The sequence below is a fragment of the Vanessa atalanta genome, chromosome 19, assembly GCF_905147765.1.
Source record: "Vanessa atalanta chromosome 19, ilVanAtal1.2, whole genome shotgun sequence".
Classification (NCBI taxonomy): domain Eukaryota; kingdom Metazoa; phylum Arthropoda; class Insecta; order Lepidoptera; family Nymphalidae; genus Vanessa; species Vanessa atalanta.
The window spans coordinates 7,510,489-7,532,529 of NC_061889.1; the positions used below are offsets into that span (position 1 = coordinate 7,510,489).

The 22,041-nt window shown below is 31.7% G+C and overlaps 1 protein-coding gene across 2 annotated transcripts in view; it reads left to right on the forward strand.

Moving 5' to 3' along the window:
• Window positions 1-22,041, forward strand: part of LOC125071282 (inverted formin-2) — an 88,481-nt gene that overhangs the window by 14,580 nt on the left and 51,860 nt on the right. For both annotated transcript variants that reach the window (XM_047681457.1, XM_047681456.1), the window contains exon 2: window positions 50-173. The gene's annotated coding sequence lies outside the window, so the exon portion shown is untranslated. The remainder of the gene's footprint in view (window positions 1-49; window positions 174-22,041) is intronic.

The following is a 22,041-nucleotide window of genomic DNA, read 5'->3' on the forward strand; positions in this document are numbered from 1 at the left end:
AAATTTTATATTTTTATCTTGTTTTAATAATGGTAATATTTTGTTTCAGGTTACGAAACAACTTAAATACAGTGTCAGTGCTTCAAACTCGATTCGATATGTATAAAAAAAATGTGTGTGCCGTGCGTGTGTCCATGGTGACTTTAACGGTTCAGTGAAAATTATTGAAAACGGTAAGTGATTTTTGTCTTATTGAAAAACGTTTGTATATATAATACACGTATATTTCGATAAAAAAATAATGTTTGTAAATTACGTAAAGCCTTAAAGTAAAACGTAAAGGTATCATATCACAAAATCTACCGCCAGATAAGAACACTCTGTTGTGTTCCAGTTTTAAGGCTGAGTGAACCAGTCTAACTACAGTCACAAGAGACATAAGTTTGAAGAGTTGGGGGCACATTGGCGATGGAAGGAATTGTTAATATTTCTTACTGCGTCAATGTCTACGGGCCGTGGTGGCCACTTACCAAGTAAGATGACATGTGACATTATTAGGTATTCGTGATTGGGTAATCAGATTAACATGTTAAAATTAATCTTTTATATTGGTCTAAGAATCATCCAGACAAGAACTTGTATACTCTATTCCAACCTTAAGAGGAGAAAATCCAAATAAACAAAATTTGACGGCAAATTGACGCGATATCATTGGTCTATAGTTTGATTAATCTTACATAACATACATAAGCAGCCCGTAAATGATTAATCTTATTAATGAAAAATTTTGAACATCGGCGAAATTGTTATCGGAATTTTGGAAGTAAAATCAAAGTGGATATAATTAGTTAAGTGTAATAGATTTGTATTATAAATGAATATATATTATTCATAAACTCTTAGTAGTGCAAGATAGCTGAGTTATTAGCAAATCGTATGAAATACGTAAATCTAAGGTTTGTTTATCTTTTTTCTTATTGCGTTCGGAATAGTCTATAGGTAAAACCATCTCTTAATCGTATAGTTGCAATAATGGCATTGTTTGTATAGTCACGTTATGATATGAAGAATGAGTGAGACATCGTTACTTTATAAGGGACACCATCAATTTAATCAATCAAGTATACTTCACTCGAGGTCCTAACAAGCACTTTTTCATATCAATTTTGTAGTTACATGTCACGTTCCATTATGAAGAAATTGCGAAGAAATTATACTTTTCAATTCATTTCTAAGCTGACAGTACACTAATATATATATGTTTATCTTAATAAATATCATAAATTATTATCTGACTAATATAATAAATAAATGAGCCGAGATGGCCCAGTGGTTAGAACGCGTGCATCTTAACCGATGATTATGGATTCCAACCCAGACAAGCACCACTGAATTTTCATGTGCTTAATTTGTGTTTATAATTCATCTCATGCTCGGCGGTGAAGGAATGTTGTTAATCAATCACCCCAGAATATTACATAATACTTAAAATTAATGAAATAAACTGTATTAATAGGAAAATGTAATACTCTTAATAAAGTCCAGGAAAATGTTTCGAACAACAAACATCGCAGATTTGTATAATTCGCCAGTAACATTTGTAATATTGGCATTGACCCAGTAAACGACAAGATGTACTTAGAATAGCAACTCGCCGACAGCGAGAATCGAACTTGCGGTCGCTCGATTGATAGAAATGACACAATTGCTCTCACTTAGCGATGGTTGACCAATTTTCTAATCGAACAAGTTACGAGCGAAGGCGGATTTTTTTTTTTTGTAATTAATATCATAAATACTCAAATTCAGTAAATTCAGTACTCTAATCATATATTTTTATATTGAGGCTGAATAAGGGTTTACATTTTTCTTTGCGTTATATATCAAACAAAAGCTTTTTGTTAAGACAAAAGATAATAAATTCGATATTTACAGAGTTGTGATAACAGTGAGATTTTATCAAATGGCAATTGCTATTTATTGTAACGACTTTTTGGTGTTATACTTTCGGCACGTTATGAAAAAAATATAAGTGATTTTTCAAGATGCGCGCGGTCAGGGTGATATAAAAACTACACGAAGTCGCTCGTTTGCCCGCCATATTACGTGTCAAGTCAAATAGATAACTTTATCTTATTTTAGAATGTAAGTGATTTGTGATAGTAAGTGTAGTGGTGGTGAAGTAGTGCTGAAATAGGAAGAAATGACTGAGACTATGAATTTATCACAATAATAATAATTTTATTATTATTAATTAATAATTTGCATTCAATTAAAAAGTTTTTTTTTATGTTTATTAAAACGCTCTCTCTTATGTATTGAGCCGCTCATAAATAAACAATTTAGTTATCAGTGAAGAAACAAGCCTGTCAAATACTAATTGAGTTATTGCTTACCGTTCATATTTTAGCTTATTTTGTTCGTCTTTGTTTGTATTTAGATATCTAGTCTATACTGTACTAGATACCCGTCCTGGCTTCACAAGAGTTCAAAATATATTTTTTTTAAGAATAATAGAAATGCCCCAAGTTAATTAAGGAATTACTAATATTCCTATTAATCCTTTTAAGCTTATCACTTGTGTTAGGAGTGGTTACGACAATAGCCCAAGGAGTCAGAATCGATCCTGCGACTTTTTTCATCGCCTGTAAACCATTGCGCTATTATATATTGTCGCTTTACTTGTTAATTGTCTATAACCAACATAAAATTGATATTTTTCCGGCTAGAAAAGTTCAAATTCATGGCTTTATATATAAATCTTTCTCTTGAATTATTCTGTTTATTGATAAAAAAATTAAAATCTGTTGCATAGCTTAAAAGATATAAGCGTACAGACGGTAGAGACTTTGTTTTATACTATGGAGAGATGATATTTATGTACGAATATGTTATAAGTTTAATGGCAAACATTTCTTAACTTTGTTGATTTAAGTGACATTTGTTTTGATTGAAAATTATAGAACCTGTGCCTTTATTAAAAAAAAAAAACAAGACTTTTGAGTAAATAAGATTTTCGATATTTCAGCTCAATAATTGATTTAATATTTTTGTCATTTTTATATATACTTATCTTGAATCTCAAAATATTTATTGGAAGTGACTATCAAATATATTTACAAGATTACAAGTATCTTTAAGAAACGTTTTCTTTGAATTTGATTGAATGAAAAAAAAAATAAGCCTAATCAACCAAGTAGGTAGTAACCTTAACGAACATCTGTTCGCGGGAATGTTAAGGTGGGTTTTCGCAACCGCGTACGTATATGGCGAAAGGGGTCATTGCTAGCCAAACTCGACCTTAAGATACGCGCCTGATTCGCGATCCTGACAACATTGTACGTAATATCATATCTCTGTATGTGTTTAAAAGATCCAATTTACTTCAAAGTTACATTTTTTTTTATATTTATTTGCACACGTTACTTAAAAAAGAGACGAGCGTGATCGTAGAGGGGGTAGGTGAAGAGACGAGGTAAGAAGACATGGGTGGAGTGTATAAGGAGGGATATGAGAGAGATGGAAGACACGGGCAGGGAAAATGAGATTCATTGCACGGAGATAAAGATTGTCTCTTTAGTAAATATGAGGTCAATTTCTATGAATCTTAAATAGCCGCTTATCTTAATAGTTTAACGCTTTATTGATTGAATAGCGATGCAAAAGTCGCCAGTTCGATATTTCGTTGAACCACGCTGACCTTACACAAAGGTCGTCGTTCAAGTCAGGGCAAGAAATTCCTACGCTAAGTGTATTTAACTCTAAACAATTTTTAACTGATTTTCACACTCGGCTTTCTTCTGTTTGTGTGCAGGTGTTACCATATTATGTCCTTTCGTGTACCCCTGATATTATGAATGCAAAATTTCGGAATTGTTATGACGTTTAAGAATAACAAACACACATTAGAATTTATAATATTAGTTATGATTTTTGTTGAAGCTCTAACGACGCAGTGATATACGGATTGCATGAATGTGATCCCAGGGCGGGTCGAACTTCTTGCGATATCGCCGTAAGTTAGTTAGCACTGAAAGAAGAAATGTTACTTTGGAACATATTGTTATGCTAAGTTTATTCCACGTGACATTATAAAAGTGGTAAAAAATATCACGTAAATATTCCACTGCTATGCAAAGGCCTACTCTCCAACGGAGAAGGTTATGAGATACAAACATGGACACATGCAGGATTCCTTACGCTGTTTCTCCTTAGCCGAGCACGACTTAACATATAAACAAATTAATTATGTGAAAATTCAATTCTATATGTCCGGTCTTGAACCCATATTATTCTTTTAAGATTCAAATGTTCTCTCAAATCTTTTATATTTATTTAATTGGATAAAAACACAAACAACAAAATTCTTCATTTTTAAATAAGACTCGATACGACCTGGGAACCTTTAAGTAAAGAGCCTCTTCCTTCCTTAAAGGCCGGTAACGCACCTGCAAGCCCCACGTTGTTGCAGATGTCCATGGGGGGTGGCCACTTTCCATCAGTTGAGTCTCCTGCTCGTTTGCCAGCTATGACATTAAAAAAAAACTTGAATCTTTAAATATTTTTCACGAATATAGTATCAATAAAGTAATAAAATTTATACTAATAGCACAAAACTGAAAAGTTCATTAATTGAGAATATAAAAATGATTGTTTAATAGTCTTCGTTAGGCTATAAAACAACACGCTATGATTCATAAGGTCGGAGTAACATTACGAACACGAATACAACAGATCGCTTAACATATAAATTTACTGAGATATCAGTCAATAAATTCTCAGTAGCAGTTCTCAGGAGCTTGTAGGGATTGCCATGCACGTGAACTTGTTGGTCCTGTGACATCATTTCCGCTCCTCGGATTATGACTTCGAATGAAAAGGAGTGCACTAGTGTTTATGCACATCCATGTGCACTATTGTAGTATTTTATCCAGCTAGAAAGGCCGCCCTTTGATAAAGGCCGAAATTATCACACAGTCAAACGTCACGTCATAATACAAGACTGTAAAAAATGTTAATAAAAGCCTACTTAATAAAAAATAATTTGTAATAAAAGACTACCTACTTAAAGTATAATTTTACTTGAAAATTGAACCTTATTTATATAGATTCGTGGTGTTAAGAAAAATATAAAGAACTATTAATTATGCCAAGGAATCGAATGTAATACTGAGCCACAATTCACGATAAAAGTAAATTTGCCATATGGTGTTACGTGTAAACATTTCGATGAGACCTTGACCTAAAAGCGAACTACATACTGTGACCTTATATTGAGGAAAATTAAATAATAACATATAATTTTGTTTACTTGTTTCATAAATATATATATATTCATATCGATATGTCAATTATATATTTGTGTACGTTAAAGTTGATCGAATTCAGTTTTATTGACATTATTCTTTTAAATCGATGAAACAAAAAAAAAACAGTGTAGTGTGTAGTGTTTTGCAGTGTGGGGATTAAACACATACACATATAATTTAAAATAAACTCTACAATTGTTATGTTCATCCCTTTGGTATATATTTTTATTATTTTGATTGATTTAATTTTTTTTGTTTTTATTTCCAAGCAACATAATTGTATTATTACTGATATAAATGTTATATTGGATGTTTTTGGTAGGCTTTGTCATACACAAACCTGCTTGGGTACCACTCACTCGTCACCTATTCTACTGCCAGACTCTCAGTATCGTTGTGTTCCGCTTTGAATGTCATATAGTCTGCCCGACTAAGTCAATATATACAAAAATAAAATTTTATTTTTCGTCTGGTCTTATTTTTTTTTATTTTGGTGCAATTTAATTATTGACTCAGATGTTTTCTGTCATTTGTCTTCATACTGTATCATATTACTTGCCCGTTTTGAATGTTTTTTTTTGATTCACAGTAGAGTGAACTGGCAGAAATTATCACGTAAGGAGATCAGATTCATCTCCAGGCGACATTTCCCGCTCCTTCTCTTTTTAGTTTATACGGTTTTATTTAATATTATTTAAATTAAATTTTTGTTACTGTCGTTAAATTATATACCGAAAGCAAGTTCGTTTCAAACGGGTGTCTCACGGCAACTTTCGTTTTTTTATTATTAATATATTTAACTCTTAATTATAAATACCAGAAACAGAATAAAAAAGAAGGATGAAAAATATAAATGAATAATATATATGAGCCGAGATGGCCCAGTGGCTACAACGCGTGCATCTTAACCGATGATTTCGGGTTCAAACCCAGGCAGGCACCACTGAAATTTCATGTGCTTAATTTGTGTTTATAATTCATCTCGTGCTCGGCGGTGAAGGAAAACATCGTGAGGAAACCTGCATGTGTCTAATTTCAACGAAAATTCTGCCACATGTGTATTCCGCCAACCCGCATTGGAGCAGCGTGGTGGAATATGCTCCAAACCTTCTCCTCAAAGGAAGAGGCCTTTATCCCAGCAGTGGGACATTTACGGGCTGCTAATGCTAAAAAAATGAAAAATATCCCTTAAAGATGTCCTTTATTCGCGAGCATTTATTTTGTATAAAATAGAAACATAACAGCGTAAAAACGATTTTTCGTTAGTCGATAAGCTATTTTTATGCGCATATCCTTTAAATGTTTTAATTATAAAAATGTTAAGCCAATGACGCACATCCGTTCTGAAGTGAGTTTCGAGTTTGTCCCTGCGGAATAGCTTTACAGTAGTGAGTTCATTAGCTCGCGTTTACATTGAGAGTTGTAATTGTAATGACAAAAGAAGAATCAATTAATGATATTAAAAATTATTTCATGTCCTAAAACGTAATCGGACTTCTATTCCAAAGTTTACCGACTGAGTGACACAATTACTTCCATTGTCTTTTGAAATTTCGAATAAGTTAATTGCTTATGTTTTTTATAAATAAATATTTGAATTGAACTTTTCTATAATTGTAATTTTATGAATTTATAATTGAAGCCGCTGATTTAATTCAACTTAATATAGTATTATAAATTATTTTTTTAATGTCATAATACGAATTTTTTTTTTCTGAGACAATTAAAGATAATATACAATGTGTATGTATGGTTTTCAAATTATTTTTAATGTATCGCTAAACAACAAATTATATTTTCAATTGAGCTGTTTCCTGCAGAGAATGCTGCTACCACTAGAGAGAGAGCTCATTCAATTCGTGTCGGACATATGAAAGAAAAATAATTAATAATAAATTTCAGTCATTTTTATCTAAATAGATCGATATTACGGAACGGTGTGTTAATTAATTATAATTTAATTATCATTATTAAGTAACGATTGATTTAACATTGGTCAATATTTATTTGGATGACCTAGTGGCTTTAACGCATGTGTGTTAACATGCAACCAATCTGCATTGCAACAGCGTGGTGGAATAAACTCCAAACTCTTTCAAAGAAAGAAGACTTCAGGCCAGCAGTATAAAATTTACAGGCTGTTTTACTTTCCTTTGTTTAAGTTTGAGAAGCTCTGTCGTTATGCGACATTTGCATGCGTTTCTTCAGACACTACAGTTATTTTATCTCGTGTAATATAAATGTAGATGCTTAATAAATCATTGTTTGATAGGCATAGGAAATAGCATATTATTTCCCCGGTGGTAGAATCTGGTCAAAGTCTACATCACTACTAACCATATAATCCTATTAGATATATAAATATTAAAAATAAGTCGGTTAAAGGAACTTATATTTACTCAACATATATTATATATGTAAACTTTATTATCCAAATATGAAATTAAATTAAATGGTTAACTTGTCTGCCATCTTAATATTAAAAAAACAAATCTCAACTCATAAAGCCAAAGAATGTTAAGTGAATCAGCAAGTGCCCCGGCACATTGTGGCTTAATATAGAAGCAAGTGATTCCGAGAATATTTGTCATTTTAATAATATTTCGGATTGAAGGATAATTTAATAGATTCGTCATAATAACATTTAAAAAAAAATAGATTTTTAATGTGATAAGAATGAGTTTTTAAGATTAATGGATTCGATGTTCTATTACGATTCTGTTTCTTTCGTCGGTTTTTCTAATGTTTGAAATATTTCCCTCCGAATCTGTGGTAGATTTTATCATTGACAATCAATAAGTAATGCTTCTATATTGAATAAATATTTTTGACTTTAGCGAATTTTGATTGGCTCAATGTTATTGCAACTTCATTTTTATTGGCTCAATCTTCTTATGCGTCAATAGTACAAATAAATGTGTATGAATTATTTCCTTTACTTAAAGTATAATTCTATCGTTTTAAGACTTTTAGAATTCAGTAGCTTTAATTTATTTTTATCTCTTCTTAAATTTCAATTATCTAAAACGATCAATTTTATTGGTTGACGTTATATTTTAACTTTAATATTTTAAATTGTAATCCTGTTCATTAATTTCACAGTGTGGTTTATTTTTAAAGACATTCGGTTTTATTTAGCCAGTAGTAGTCGTTAAATTTTATTTAAATCTAAGTAAGACTGTTATAATTAAATGAAATAGTCACTGTAATTGCACATAAACAAAATATTTATTTAACAAAAAAAAAAACGCAACGAAATAAACTCGATTTTTGCTTTGCTTTTGTTAAGACCGAGAAGTTCCGAACCGATGGAGCTTGACGATTCAAAAGCACTTTGTAAATGTATATAAATAAAATTAATTTAATTTGATTATAATCCAACCGTAAAATATTTAAACAAATTGATGACAGATGGTTGAATCATATAAATAAATCAACGTTAAGTTCCACTACGTAACCAGATCGTTAGTTTTTTTTTTATACATCGTTACAGCCATTTCACGTTTTTTTATTAAAACCATATTTGGTGCAACGCCAACACAGTTTCAAAGAGAGAGATGTTTTGATCAATCTTAAAACATGTGTGAAATAAATATTAGCGAAGGTTCCCACCTTATAACAGGTTCCACCAGGTTATAATTTAATTGAAAAAAAGCCTGGAGTGATACTATCAGGAGAATAAATTGTAATACGGAATTTTATTTAACTGACACAATTTTGTATTTCAAATCTTAGAAAACAGTAACTGAGTACATCAGCTGTCTGTAACTCTTTCAACCCCAAGGAAAGATGGTTATTTTTTCATACCCAAAACCTACGACACCCTCTCCTCTAAACCAGTGTAAACTAGTTTTATATATTAAGTACAAAAGGAATAGTTTTCTTGAATTTAAAGTTCGAAGATGTCAGCTCCGTATGTGTTACGTCCTCAACCAATCCCAAGTCTAGTAACTTAATCGTATTTGAACAACACAAAAGTTTCAATATCCAAAATAACTACTAATGTTTTTGTAAGACACCTGTGTTCAAAATTTACACAAGACTAAATATATATTTCGATTCCCGACCTATCCTCACGTCCCTTCTGTACCCAATACGAGGATTATATAGGATTTACAATATTTAATCCGTACCAAATAAAAATAGACAAGGATAGTTATATTAATAGTGGTATGAGGAAACGAGAAGGAATAATATTGATATTTTTACGCTGATTTGTTCCTGCAATTAAACATTTTATGGGTAAATATGTTTGAGGTCGATGACTTGGATTGGTTCGTTTTTGTTGATTTTATTCTATTTAAATATTTAATTTATTAGTTAGTAACGCTTGGTATATAGTAAAGCCAAAACGCATCATTACAAGTAATTTCGAGCCCCCATCAGTCAAAAACGGAATTAATTCTCAAGTAACTTTTTAAATATATAATACCAATGAAAGTTACAATACCCATATGTTTTTAAATTAATTACGTTTAAGTAATTACGTCATATTGGTAGTAAAGAAAATATTTACATAGTAAAATAAAAACAGCGAGGGCTCCTTCTACAGGGAATATTCGCGATGTTAATTATAAAACGATACTTAATAATTTATGATTATACCAAGTAATTGTAGGCGGCAGTTTATCCTTTTTTTGTCAATATATTAATTAATTGTTAATCTTTTTAGTGTATTAATACTATTTTTTTCTTTCATAAAACGCTACACTGATATCAAACATGCGGTTATATATCGTTCAACACTCAATAAACATTTCACTCACTAAACCAATCTCTGAAACGCTCGTTATAGTAAGATTAACTAATTTGACTTGAATCTTGATAGTGATTGGTCGGTAGCAGGTAATGACGCAATAGGCAACCAATCAGCGTTCAATATTTACATAGATTAGAAAATTTAGCTTTAATTACAATTTTAGGTGTTATATTTATAAATGTTAAAATCTAATTACAGATGTCGACCCCTTGTAATCAAAATATTGTATAGCTCAATTATGTAGCTTGAAATTACATCATCGCCATTCCGTACCTAATGCAGTGACATCAATACGACTACAAAAATAAATCACGGAGCCCTATTCTAAGAAGTATGGCGTGGAATGCACTGCGATGATGGCTTCTGATCGCTACATTCCAAGAGTTTGATCAACTTTATTATTATTTGAGTCAATTTGATTGTCTCTTTTAAGCTACTGCGAAATATTCGAATTGAAAAAAGCATGTAAATTACGTGATGAATGTTATTGTAAATAAATTATGACCGATAGAAAAATATATTGCATTTATTTCTTCCAAACACAACACCTTTATTATTTTCTTATATGTTAGGGTATAACTTTTTTTTTTTGACAATTCTTCTTGTTTGGGTTCAGTATAGTTCCAATGTAACAAATCAATTTCATTTGTATCAGACATTGCATTTTTATTTAAAATGATCATTCAGGCAAAATTTTGAAGACGATTTTTAATTTTTTGTCCAAAATATTTCAAAAAACAAACTCTCACTTTGACAATCAACATTCCTATGTTTGGAGCTATTATATATTTTATAGTTTTAATATATCTACATTTGAACATTATTCGGTACATTTAGTATTTATTAAGTTACTTTCAATTTATATTTAATAAGTAAAATTCAATTTACATTCATAGTTAATAACCCTTCCTACACTCTTATTAAAATTAACTTCGGACAAATAGTTCACTTATAAATTTAAAATAAAACCGTCAACAAATTTAAACTGGCCAACAAAAGCTAAATCGAAAAAAGAGAGTAATCGTACTTAAATAAGTCTTCTAAGAAATGCTTTAATGGAGAGTTATTCATTGATGTATCGCTTATAGGTCATGGGTTAATTCGACGAACTGTCGCGTAATATAATAGCATTGGCATATTGGCATAAATTTATCCTGTTCAAATAACACGAGTGTTTTGTCTAACTAGACGGAAGGATAAGTGGCATAAACATAGTGACTTGATGGTAAAACTTTGGTAGGTAACATCCACTCATCAGATATTCTGTCGCCAAACAGCAATACGTACTACGTACGTGTTAAGATTTGAAGGGTGAGTGTCAGTGTAACTACACCCAGGGGAGATAACAATATAACCAACGAGGTTGATGGCGTGCTGGCCATTTAAGGAACGGTTAATATTTTTTACAGCATCAATTTCTATGGGCAATGGTGATTTACGGTCAACTTTATTCACAGTTTCTATAGATTCAGAAAGAAATATAGAAGTTTCTCTTTGTTTAATATTTGCTATGGCTTATGTCTTAATACTTTTTTAAAATAACTTAACAAAATAACCTTTAATAATTTTTATTTATGCAATTTGTATTTATATATTAATTGTTACAGTCTGTGGTCGATCTCCATTCATTAATTACGAAACAATTACATTAAATCCTCATTTCTGTAACACAGATACTTAACGAATGTACAATTTCCGTTCAGTTCGTTATATATCAATATACAGAGTGTGAAGCTTAATTAAAGATATCAATTTACGCTCAACAATAGCTGAGATATAATACAATATTTTAATCAATTCTGACAAGTGTATGTGTGTCTGCGTCGCATCATATGATATAGCTTCTTGTCCTAGACAATGGCGCGCAATTCGTTAAGTATTAGGGTTGACAAATTCATGAATATTTATAATTAGCACAATACTTAATATCAAGAAGAGCTTTTTTTGTTTAAACTAGGTAGGCAGGCTGGCAAATGTGCCAACTTATGGAATATTAACCTTCCTTTACCTTACATTGCTAATGCCCCAGATTTTATAATAAGTGAGGAGTAAGTGGTACCTAGACGAACCTGGGCGTTATTGACTTGAGAATAGTAGAAAACGTAAGGAAACCTACTTGTTTTTAATTTCAATAAGATTCTGCTACATGCGGATTACCAAGGAATTAGCTCCAAACCCTCTTGTCAAAGGTAGAGGGCCCCACTTAACTTAATCTTTACTTTCTAAGCTATTTTGTTATAATTTCGGCGTCTACAATCCGTGACAGCCCTAAGTATAACAAATGTCAGTTATCTCAATGTGTCGTTGGAAGCGGGCGTCCTTGGTTCGATTCCTAGTACGGACAATAGATTAATAATACCCCGCTGACATCTTGTGTATAACGATCCTTTTCGATACCTATATTTTTTACGCTTGAATGTTTGACGGTTAAACATTAGATCATGCGTATTTGTCAAGAATTTCTCTTAAAGAACAAATAGACTATCTGTGCCCAATCGGCACGAATAAAAGACACAATTACAAAAAAAAAAAACAAATAGACTTTTAATTTACTTTCGTTAAGAAGTTTTTGTAGTAATACTAAAAATCAGACGGTGTATATTGTTACTTATATTTAAATCAATGTTTCCTTATTGGTAATATATATGTTGTTACCATACATCCGGTTGAGTTGGAACTTTTTACATTAAGTTGTCTCTGGCACTTGCGTGACATTTGCTATCATATTGGTTATTTAAAAAAATAATGCGGTACCTATCTTGTCGCCGAATATTTGCTTAGTTAATAATGTGAAAATAGTTAAGTTAATAATTTAAATAAAAAAATAAAATTATGGACTCACGCCCACAGCAACCAGTCGAAGCCCAAGGGTGGTCTTAAGGATTGGACTTGTTGTTATAATGATTATACATATTAATAATATGATTTGATTGATTCAATAAAGATTACAATTGTGTGATCTATCTTTTTTTATGATATCGGTTGGTGGACGAGCAAATGGGCCACCTGATGGTAAGTGATCATCACCACCCATAGACAAAGGCGCTGTAAAAAGTATTAACCATTCCTTACATCACCTATGCCCCACCAACCTTGCGAACTAAGATGTTCCTTGTGCCTGTGATGCACTGGCTCACTCACCCTTCTAACCGGAACACAACAATACAGAGTACTGTTATTTGGCGATAGAATATCTAATGAGTAGGTAGTACCTACCCAGGCGGGCTTGCCCAAAACCCTACCACCAATTTTATACTTTATAGAAAAGCATACGCACACACGCATATATCGTTTTTTAAAATACAGACAATAATAAAATACAATATACTGGGAACAAATATAAACTCAAAAAGATTATTGTAGTGATATATGAGCGAAGTTTGTGTGTCGTTGCATTAAAAATGGCATACAGTACTTATTTTTACCAGTTTTGTTTATAGATTGAAAAATAAGATTATAATATCCGTTGGTTCTAGCTAATCGGCGGTTCTTATGAATTTTATTACAGTTCATTGACTCTAACGGTCTTTATAGTTACGGTGGACATATTGTGTGAATATTAACACCATAACAAAACATTGTATTACTTTAATTGGCAACACTGTCGTGACAGTGTGACGTCTGTCTTTAATAAACAGTAATATAAAAAGTAGGTTAATATTGTATTATTTACTTAGAAAACATAAACTACCTTTTTTTATTTTGCGTTAAATGTAACAAATGTTAATCATATTAATATTCATTGTAATACTCGTTACCGGAGTTTTATCACAGATCCCATGGTTGGCAATGCGTTCAGTTTACGTGTGGAGGTAATCGCTAGCCATAAAGATACGCCTGTCTACCCATATAAAATAAATAACTTACATTTGCATTTCTTATATACAAGTGCTTTAAATTAACTAACTAAATTTCATTGGAATATATTTGAAATTGTACTATATTTAATATAATATTAAATCAAACCGTGTCTAGTTGCGAAAAATTTAGTACATTTTTACAGTATGAGTTATAAATAGTCACATATAATTTTTTTATTATAACCTCAGCGCGAAACTTCACAAACGTACCTACATTAAATAGTTTTAAATAAAGAGGTTTCTCGTTAACGATTTTGTATTTCCCACCCGTATCCTCAAAAAACTAGTAATTTATTTAGTTGGTAGCCATCTTTAATGATAACACATGTGTAACTAAGTTTAAATTAGTTTTATGTAGCTATAACCATTAAGTTTGTAAGACATGCTTCACCAACTCAAATTTCCATCCCGTTGTAAGGGTCTAGGGCACAAGCTACCTAACCATTAATATATTTGCTATGGGTAAGCAAAACTAATTTCAAGACAAATGTGACAAGTTATAGGTCTTCAATTTTGGCAAACAAGACGTAATCGTTTTCAAAAAATAAATCATCTCAATGTATAAGAATAAACCAAGAATATTTGTACAGAAGATTTATGTAAATAACCTAAATTAGCAAAGGATTTCTTTTTCTTACTCATAATTGTCTTATTTAAATTATATCACAAAGAATGACGTTATACAACCATAATTACGAAATGCCCGTTTTCGTATTTGCTATTGCTAACATAATTGGCTCCAACATTTGTTCCAACATACCAGAGACAAAATAGTTTGATTGGGAGCAAGTGTCAGTCGGCTGAATGGGTGGCGGCGTTATATTCGTATAAAAAAAGACGATCCGAAATAGTTGACGGGCGCCGCGTGCCGCGCGTGGCGACGCGCGCACCTGTCAAGAGTGCGCCATTTTGAAAAAAAATAATTGTTGGGTTTTGGCGGGAAATGTGACGGCTTCTTTTTCTAATATTTTTTTCTGTGAAGTGGAATCGCGACAAGATTATCTTTATCTGTGTTAGTATATTATCAAAATATATTTGTTTTAGACAAACAATATTAGATGAGAATATTTTTAAATAAAATATGAAAAAATAAATAAAAACGCTATTTACTTTTTAGAGAATACAATATATAAAGTTAGCCGCAAATAATATCTGTTATCTGTTATTTATCTGTAATATTTTTATTCTACTCTTTTTACTACTCTATACTCTTTTAGTTAGTAGTCCCCCATAACAGATTATAACAGGAAGAGATACAGATAATAGCTAACATTAAGATTTATTTGACAGGCTGCATTAAGGGTCAATTGGATAATGCTGGACAATGCCCTTGCACCTTTAACTGTTTTGCAATGGATTTATATATTTTTCATATATAGACTATTATTTACCAATGTAATTTACCAATATACTATTTTCTAGAATGCTTTCAACATTAGTACATAATTATGATCTAGAAAAGCTTAACTTTTCGCAAAAAATTTTTTATTGGGAGATTTATTTAAGCATACAACCTGTCTTACATTCGTGGACTTGAATGATATAAGCGATACTTGTCTACTATAATTGCTGTTTTGTATGTTTTAAGCGTAGCTTTAATAATAGTGCAAAGATTGACAACTGTATCTGTAAAATCCACATTGCTATTCGTGAGTCCGTTCGTATCTGAGCTATCTGTTTCAATACGAGAGACAAATTAATATTTATTTACATTACTTACTATTATTCATTGATTTTGACTTTATTCTTTTTTTTTAATTGGTTTCAATGTATGGAATGCCATTATGGCAATGTCTATGATAGACAATATATTTTAGTATTGTACCAGAAATATTAAACGAAATGATCGTTGGATTGTATGCAAAAAATAAACATTAACCTCATTACCGGTCTGCTGAAATATTAATCAGGATGTGGGTACTTACGAGTATGTGAATGGACTGATCTATAACTGGGTCAGTTTTCACGATATTCGGTTAGACCGTGTGCGCATACCATTGCTTGCACCAATATTTAAAAAAGTATCAACTCATGATGGGCTTTTAGGTTCAACGCGATATTTCTTTAATTGAAAATACAAATTACAAGTAAAAAGCAATACTTCTAAGGTAGAAAAATCCATACAACAATTTGGTTAAACTTTTGTAGGTAGTTATTTTACAAGTTTAGTTGCTTACCAATAATATGAATGTAACTTTTACCAAAACTGAATTATAGTAGTAGTATTATAGTAGTCAACGAGGGAGTATTTACATATTTTGCGTATACAAAGAAATGGATGCATCGAATAATAACTTCTAAATAAAACTTCTAACTAAATAAAATTTTTACTGTTTGAGATAATTAAAATCTCATAGTTTCAAAGCTAATTTTTTCCCTCCATTAGCCCTCGGCCAAAACTCCAGTTAATAATTTAAATATATCGCTATGATAGAATACACATATCACATTTCAACCACTGCGGTTAAACCACTTACAGTTAAGAGGTTTAACCGCTCGGCTACTAGTTGTAGTTAGTTATCTTTATTACAAGAACAATCCAATATACCATTAAATGATTGTAAAAGATTTATTACAATAATAAAAGATCACTTGTAACATTTAGCTTCGAAACCGTTACGCGTGGGCAACATATATGAAATATTATAATACGTATGGTATCTGTGTTGATTGACATATTTTGTTTGATAGCTTTGTAGTTTTCAATAAACAGAACAATATGAAGATGAACTGTAAGGAAAATGAAATGCTATTAACTTCACTCCAAGTCGTTGGTGGCTTTTGTGCTGGCTAGGGAGGGCCCAAAGTTCTTGCAATTTTGATCTTTTTCTAGGCAGCGCCAAATTTAAAAGCGGGTTGTGTCTACCCTGTCTGTCTGTGTGTGTATCGGGCTGTTGATTAGTATACTTTCATTGAACTGCTCCTTAATAATTTAATGAAGCATTCAAATCTATTCTTAAAAAACCGTCACACTCAAAACAAATTAATCTAGAAAGCTAACATTTGGGACTTAAGATTTTTTTATTACGTAAGCATCTAAAAAGGATAAAATCTAACAAGAAAATTACACTGAGTTTCTGTCGCCAGTTCTGTTCCGAGATTTGTTTTTCGAATAAACTCGTCTGTATAAGATTTTTTGTTTTACCAATGTCATCTGAAAGATGTCTTAGTGTTGAAAGATCAAATGATACCATATTAAATAAAGACATCTGTTACATGAGGTTTTTTATACTTAAAAAGAACTGGGCTTCGTTTTTATACTATTTCATTTTTTGTACCATTATTTTGTCAATTCAATTTATAATTTATTTCCGTCAATGATTCATTGATTTGAAAGCCAATTGCTTGTTTGAGATCGCGAGCTTCATTTGTTATAGTTAAATTGATTAATGGTACAATAATTGATTTTAGAGCGAGTTACAACTAACCGCTCTATTATGTGATATAGAGAGTGTGGGAACGTAATGACTGTCGAGGTATTGTAACAAATTGATTGCTTATTGTTTATGTGTAGATAAATGTTTATTTTCTACATAATTAGAATTTTAAGATGAAACTTTTATGTAATATGTAAAAAAGCATGCTATTGTAAGCTGAACTCTCGCATTCTAAGCGACGAATTTTTTTTTTTAAATATTGGTGACAACCGAGCAGGAGGCTCACCTGATGGAAAGTGACTACCACCGCCCATAGACATCTGCAACACTGGGGGGCTTGCAGATGCGTTGCCGGCCTTTAAGGAAGGAGTCCGAATTTTTACTGGTATCACATAAATTATACTGCTGTTTAATTGCCTAATTAGTCACTAGACTAGAAACTGGATTCGTATAAGCTAGCAGATTCTGAGGTCAAGTCATTAAAGAAGTATAAAGCCCGGTGTCTTGACTGTGGTTACCTTCCATCTGTCCGGCTTCGCCTAGCACGTAGAGTATTGGTATTGGAGTATTGACTTTTGCCTTACTATATATGTCCTGCGCTGCTGGCTCTGTTAGAAAAGGCTGGTGTAGTTGAAATTGGTCACCATTTATGTACGTACTTACACTTTGTAGAGTTACGTATGATAAGGGTCAACTCGTTGTGTATTTTACTGGAATAATACCTTGTATCGCTGTGTTTCGGTATGAACTTTGAGTGACTAATAGTGTCATTACACGCAAAAGGGACATCGACTAAGAAGTGGTTCCTGTGGGGCGCTGATGACGAAATAGTATCGTGAAGTTTAAAAAATGTAAACATTTCCTTATAACTTACTAAACACTGTGATTGTGACATGTTACAAATGTAACATGTGTAACTGAATAAAAGTTTGCAAACAGCAATTTTTTTTTAATAACGTTTTCATCAAAGCACATAAATTCAAATGAAACAACGTATTTGATAATAAAAATCATGACTCATTTTGCGCCATCAAGCGAGACGTAATAACAAATTCATTTAAAGCATTTATTGTTAAAATCGCATGTTTTATATCTTCACGGGTAAGTGGCAGAACCGTGAAATCACAGTCACGCCAAATTATGCTGGAGTAAGAACGCAATTAAGGTCAATTTTGCTTCCTTAATCAATTCGACCCAAACACTCAGTCTGCAATAGCTACTCTTGATACACTTATGTATCACTCCATTTTGTAAAACATAGAGTAATTACGTAATGGATGTTTATGTTGTGAAAGCATGCTGTTGCTTTGTTCTACAACGGAATGTTAATATTGTTAAACTTTGCAAATACATTTAAATCGTGCCCATTCAATGTATACGAAATAATATTTTACTATTATTATTTTTAAGCCATTATTCGTTGTCGCCCGTGGTTTTGCTCACGATTTAGGGGTTGGTCGTTTTAAACATAAAAAGTAACCTATCTCCTTCTTTGGAGTTCAAACTCGCTTCAGTGTTTAAGACGTGAAAGAGCAACAGACAGAGTTCCTTTCGCATTTATAATATTAGTATAGATTTTGCATTTTGTTTAAAAGAATCAAACAAGCGTATATGCCTGGTGGTATGTGGTGACCTTCGCACAGATACTATAATCTCAAGAAGTACAGACCACACCTTACATTTTTATACATCTTTACTGACCTTGAAAACATTACCGGGAGTATTGAGATTCAACCGAGTTAAGGTAAAGCTACGGACACATATCTCTCTGAGTCCTCGGTTCCGACTCACACACGAATACAACCCTTATTTCATGTGTTTTGATCCTATGGGTGAATACTCTGGAACTAAGATTATTGCCTTTCAAAATAATTTAATTTTTACACAATGCCATTATATTTTAGTTTGAAATAATATTTTTCGTATGATTTGATAAAATATTATCGATAGCTATTTATCGTTTGAGACTTCACCTTTGCGTCTAAGATTGTAAATTTCCAAAATGTCTGCAGAATTATTCACAACAGCATATTCTTATTTTTATTACATAACTTCTAGTTTTGTTTATAAAACTGGTAGCAAGTATGAAATTAAAAAAGAATTAAAAAAGAAAAGAATTGGGTATGTTATACTTACTATGTTAATGTTGACCAATAGCTTAAGAAATATAACAAGATATATAAATAAACTAGTCATATAAATTCGTCTTGATAGCTGAGCAAAGTTGGGTATAAAAACAAATAAAATTTTAATGGACCAATTTGTATTAATGAATTTATAGAAAAACACGAACAGTTGCCAATGAACTTATTCAATAAAGCTTCTTTTGCTCAACGCCATAGAGTCTAGCGAGATAAAAGTTGCAATCTCTGTATTTTTTTATCTTTGTACATTTATATGAAACTTAATACCAAACATAAAAATTTAAGTGATATTATTAATTAATTTCTCTATACATTAGTTAATCTATGCTTAATTGAGATGAGTTAATATACATGAGTAATACTGATCGAAATGGCATGACGAATTGTATCTGAACCGGTAATCTAAGAGCTGTTTAAATGATCACTGAAATACAGGTCCAAAGAACTTATTATATCGTGTGAGTGTGTCATTATGTATTATAGAACATATATATACTAGATGTTCCTGACCAGCGTAGATACAGTAATTGGTGTTTATTTATGGGTTAAAACCTCTTTGGTCTAGTTTGTTCAAACCTGAAAAATGTTATTGAAAAATCGGGATCTGTTATCTCGTAAGCCCGCTTATGTGATCTTATAACTAGAAACCATCTATGTGTAATAAATTAAAAAGGCAGTTATCTCGGAACTGGTCAGTAATCTATTAAGTTAATCTATATAGAAAACTGAGCAGCCCGGAGTGGGAAAATGTTCTACACTCGGGCCTCGGAAACCACGTAAACCCGTTCATCCTAGAACTAACTCTATCTTGTCAAATTATATTTTCATTCATCGGACTATGAAAGTATGCGAGAGACTGTAATTGTATTTGGGGACACATATGTGCACGTGGTTCTTCGTTTCGTGGCTAATCTCAGAACGTCGTCATAAAAAGTATTACATCATCATCAGCCCGCTTTCGTCCACTGCTGAACATAGGCCTCTCCAAATGCACGCCACTGTAGTCTTTCTTCGGCAACTCGCATCCAGCTCCAGCTAAAGTATTACGTAGGCCTTTAATTCATTGACAATTAAAATCGGTGAAAATTACGTAGCGATAAAATATTCATATCGTGATAACGTACGACCTTCTCGCATACCGTCGTGATATAGTGTTGATGAAATCATTGATAGGTTGATTGATAATATTAAATAATTGCCGTTATGTTTCTACTGTTTTCTTGTTTGTTGATCAATTGCTAGAGGAAAACTTGTGAATTGGCATTTTAATAATTCAACACAGAATTATACTTATTTGGAAGTGATCATTGTTTTACAAAGTAAATATATTTACTTTTTTGCAAGTAGATCTAACCTTGCTTCATGATTAAAACTATCGTGCACAGATAACGATTTTTGTATTTGTTTTGTATCTTTGTGTTGCGTGAAATATTTTATTTAAATTTTCTTCTATAAGTTATACTTACGTACAGAATATATTATATTTATTATTACCCATAATTTTGGCATATTTTTTTTACTTGCACAGCTTTGCTAATATACGGTTACATATGTATATATTTATGCGATAATATTTCAAAATAATTTAAAAGTATTCCTTACTCGGCGGCAAAGAAAATATAACGAGAGAAAAAACACTGAACCTTATCTAATCCTTTGGCGGTAAGGTTTTGTGCAAGCCCCTCTGGGTAGGTAGCACCCATTCATCATATATTCTATCGCCATAGTATTGTTGTTAGTATTGTTGTGTTCCGGCATAAGTAAGCCAGTATAATAAGGACATAACATCTCGGTTACCAAATTGGTGGTTTAATAGTTATATAAAAAATATTAAAATTACAAATGGCGCCAATGTCCATGGGCAAGGTGTCCACTTCGCATCAGATGGCTCATTTGTCATCCGTCTACAGTACAAAGGCCTTTTCCCATGAGTGTTAATATAGTCGTTAATAAAAAAAAAAACTTAAAAATTCTATCTCATTCTAATTTGCTTATTCATTTAATTTTATTACATAATAAAATTATGAATTTTAATAACCAAATTAAGAAACTGTCAGTCCGTCTTTCGGTCAATATGACACGCTTAACATGTAAGTAAGCATAGATTAACATAATTTTAGTTGAATTATTGCAATTTCTAAAGCTATTACAAATGTTTATATTATATACGTAAAAGTATATTAACTGCCTCTTGGTCTCGTGGCTCAACCACGAAGTTCTCGGTTCTCGGTCCGGGGTTTAGTTCTACTATTATATTTTATCAATGTCATTTTTTAAATCAATTTTTTTTAAATATTATATTGCCTAAGTGCCATCAAGCTTTGGAGCTTAGATACTATGTCCCTTGTATCTTTAGTTACATTAGCTCACTCACCCTTCAAAACGAAACATAAAAAAAAACCCAGTATTGCTGTGTAGCGGTAGAAAGTCTGATGAGTGGTTGATACCTACTCAGACGTTCTTGTACAATACCCGATACAAGGATATAAGGATTTTTTATTTTTTTTCGACGCCAATGTCGATGGGCAGTGTAACCATTATCATGAAATAACCACAAGAGGTACACACACCATGTTTAAATAACTAACAAGATAACTTTTTTTTATTAAAATCGCGGGTGGATTATGACCATAGCATAAAATTAGTTTTGTA